Source organism: Balaenoptera ricei, chromosome 3, assembly GCF_028023285.1.
Source record: "Balaenoptera ricei isolate mBalRic1 chromosome 3, mBalRic1.hap2, whole genome shotgun sequence".
NCBI lineage: Eukaryota > Metazoa > Chordata > Mammalia > Artiodactyla > Balaenopteridae > Balaenoptera > Balaenoptera ricei.
The window spans coordinates 44,982,558-44,986,578 of NC_082641.1; positions in this window are offsets into that span (position 1 = coordinate 44,982,558).

Below are 4,021 nucleotides of genomic sequence, written 5' to 3' on the forward strand. Positions count from 1 at the left end.
GCCATTTTAGGTTCACAGCAAAATTGAGCAGACGGTACGGAGCTTTCCCATGTACTCCCCGCTTCCGCCCGTGCACGGCCTCCCGCATCATCAGCATCCCCCGCCACAGAGGTACATCGTTACAGCTGATGCACCTACACCGACGTGTCGTCACCCAGAGTCCGTGGGTTACTCGAAGGTGTTACTCTTGGTGTTGTAGGTTCTGTGAGTTTAGACAAACGTATAACGACATGTATCCACCATTAGAGTATTATACAGAGTAGTTTCACTGCCCTAAAAATCTTCTGTGCTCTACCTATTCTTCCCTCCTTCTTAACTCCTGGTAACCACTGATCTTTATACTGTCTCCATACACGTGCAGCTTTTAAACTTTTGAAATGCAACTAGTCCAAACTGAGATGAAAGTGTAAAATACAAACTGGATTTCAAAAATTTAGTACTAAAAAAATGTAAAACATCTCAATAATATTTATATTGATTATATGTTACTCTTTGGATCGGTGACACTCAGTGATACTCTTGGGTCTATTGGGTTAAATAAAATATAATGTTAAAATTAATTTTACTTGTTTCTTTTACCATTTTAAATGTGAGTAGAAGAAAATTAAAAATTAAGTTAAAAATTAAATTAAATTAAAAATTAAAAACTAAATTAAATTAAAAATTATGTATGTGGCTTACATCTGTGGCTTTCATATAGTTCTTTTGTACAGTTCTGGTCTGTTGCCCCCCCCCCCCCTTTTTCAAAACAAACAATTTTTTATTGAAGTATAGTTGATTTACAGTATTGTATTAGTTTCAGGTGTACAGCAAAGTGATTCAGCTATATATATACATTTTCCTTTTTCAGATTCTTTTTTGTTATAGGTTATTACAACATATTGAATATAGTTCCCTGTGCTATACAATAGGTCCTTGTTGTTTATTTTATATACAGTGGTATGTATCTGTTAATCCCAAACTCCTAACTTGTTCTGTCCCCCGTTCCCCTTTGGTAACCATAAGTTTGTTTTCTATGTCTGTGAGTCTATTTCTGTTTTGTAAATAAGTGCATTTGTGTCATATTAGATTCCACATATAAGTGATATCATATGGTATTTGTCTTTCTCTTTCTGACTTACTTCACTTAGTATGATAATCTCTAGGTCCATCCATGTTGCTGCAAATGGCATTATTTCATGTTTTTTTTTTAAATGGCTGTACAGCTCTGGTCTAGAATACCTACCCTCACAATCCTTTCCATCCCCGTCAACTTCCCTAGGAATTCAGTCAACAGGTCAATTTTGTAGATTAAGATTCAGAAGGGTTCCTAGGTCCAGATCCCAATTTATGAGCTTTGCTCCGCTATTGGTGTATGAATTTTGTCCATGAGACTGGATGGGTTTTGAAGAACACACACAGGCCCAGCTTCTAGTCCCTCACCAACACCTCTGTTCACAGAGATCAGCAGGGCCATGGTTTAACAATCCCAGCTAATGACACGCCGCTAGTTTCTAGCCAGTAGATAGTGGTATTTTTCTACCAGAAGAAAGAAGCCTATAACCTCTGCCCTTCATGCCGTTGACATTTATTAGTGCTTTTCGAAAAGACAGTGACACAGATTAAGGAATTCAAGTTGCAGGTGCAGTTTCCACCATATTTTAGTGAGATGTTGATGAAACAAGAGATTTTATGGCTGTCAGCACCTCCAGTTTAGTCATTGAAAGTAATTGTGGCATTCCTGAACCTCAGAGATCCCTAAATTATAGCTTGATACCTCACACAAATTAGGTCCTGATTAGCCCCTGAGAGGTTTGGTGGTAATTGACTGAGAGAGGTGCACGGGCACACACACACAAACACACACACACACACACACACACTCTTACACACACAGATACACAAATGTGTGTGATGTGTGTATATATATTCCAAATTGTTCCTCATTCCTAGAAAGTGAGCGAGGTCCTGTGAATGAGCATGTATGGTCTAGATTCTGAGGAACTCACTCGTTTAGAGAATGCTTATTGCAGTTAGAAGGCTTTACCGAGGGCCTCAGAGTTAGGCCGAGTGAACTGATCAGCATATTTTTGGCTCTTTGGGGGCTCCTGAGGGTAATAGTCCCTCCCAGAGAACTTATCTGCAGGACTCCACAGGGCCACCAGCCTAGTAGAAAATGGGAAAATGCTGGAAGATTTTGCTGAAGAATCATAGTGCAGTGAAAAGAGCATGGAAAATTGAGTTACAAGACCTGAATTTGAGTCCTAGAAACCATCATTTACTAGCTACCATGACTTCAGGGAAGTTGGCTAGCATAGTTTCGAAACCTATAAAATAATAATGATGTTAATAATAATAAAAATAATAAACCCCAACTTGCATGGTTGTTTTGAGGATTTGAGATGCCATATGTAAAAGCAATTTTATTAATAGAAAAATAACTTTATAAATATTACTTAATGTCCTGGTTAATAAATACTTTGGCTATAGGGGATTTTTAGTTATAGCATAATGTATACATATAGAGTGGCAATTTTCCAAAAAATGAACACAGTAAAGTACATGAATAGTAAAATTCCACTAAACATTTAATGTTTTTGGATTATTCTGAAGGCATGTTAGGGTTTTGGCATGCCCTGTAATTCTAAATTGCCATACCAATTACACCAGAAGATATAGGAGGGTAGTATAATCAGTTAACCTTCGGACAGATAAAGACTTTTCTGTATAGTGTTTTAAAGTGGACCCTGTCCTTCCTGTGATCTTCATAGATGCTCTAATGAGAATCCATAACTAAAACCTAATATCTATTAAAATTTGCTTAGCAGATCCCAATAACTGCTGCACTAGGCTAGGCCAGAGAGACTGGCCTTTGTTGAAGGATGGGTGAGAATGAGGCCTGGGATTTGGTTCAAGGTTGCTTTTACTTGACTTTTCTCCTGTGGTGGCTTATCAGCAGTATGAAGGATGCACACGATGTAGGACCTGAGTGGGTATGGGTCTCATTGCGTCCTTTGTATTTCAGGGAGGTGCCTCCACAGTTTGTTGGCCTTGGCCAACCTTGAGAAGTAGGAAGTCTGCCAGCTTGGAAGAGAACAGAATCAACTGCCTTTTATACTCTGGCATCCAGAAATCTCTTATTTGGGCATATAATGCAAAAATTTGCCCCCCTCAGCAAGCAGTCTCGAAGGTCTAGGTTCTTGCTGGGCCAGCACTGTGATAATATAATCTAGGCCAGGCCATGGCCTGCCTCATCCTTATAGGAACAGTCCTTTCAGTGGCTGCCTCTGTGGACTTACTGTATCTAAAATACATGTCTGGGTTCATGGTCTGCTTTATTTTTATTTATTAAAAAAATTTTTTTTTAAAAATTTATTTATTTTGGGCCGCATTGGGTCTTCGTTGCTGGGCGTGGGCTTTCTCTAGTTGGCGCCGAGCGGGGACTACTCTTTGTTGCGGTGCGCAGGCTTCTCATTGCAGTGGCCTCTCTTGTTGCGGAGCATGGGCTTGAGGCGCACGGGCTTCAGGAGTTGTGGCTCACGGGCTCTAGAGCGCGGGCTCAGTAGTTGGGGCACACGGGCTTAGTTGCTCCGCGGCATGTGGGATCTTCGCGGACCAGGGCTCGAACCTGTGTCCCCTGCATTGGCAGGTGGATTCTTAACCACTGCACCACCAGGGAAGTCCCTAGTGATTCTGTTTTAAAGTATAATTCCCCTTGAGAGGGCACCAGCGTGTTACTGTGAATTAGTTTTTATCTGCTTTATTAGAGTTCTTCCGTAACGGGAACAAGGCAGTATAAACACCCTGGATCCCTGTGGGGTGAAATGAGGTTCAGAAAGGAGGATGTTCCCTCCCAAAAAGCTTGTCATTCTTTCAGGAAGGAGGGTTGGGTTTATATGTGTGCCCAGGTTGTCCAAAGTGGATCAGGAATTCCCTCTATGCCCTGTTTTTCATCAGTGGCTACCACTGAGTATTGCTTCTTTCAAAATGAGTTGGCAACTGGGCCAATGACTAGAAGAAATATTAACCAAAGAACTTTAGA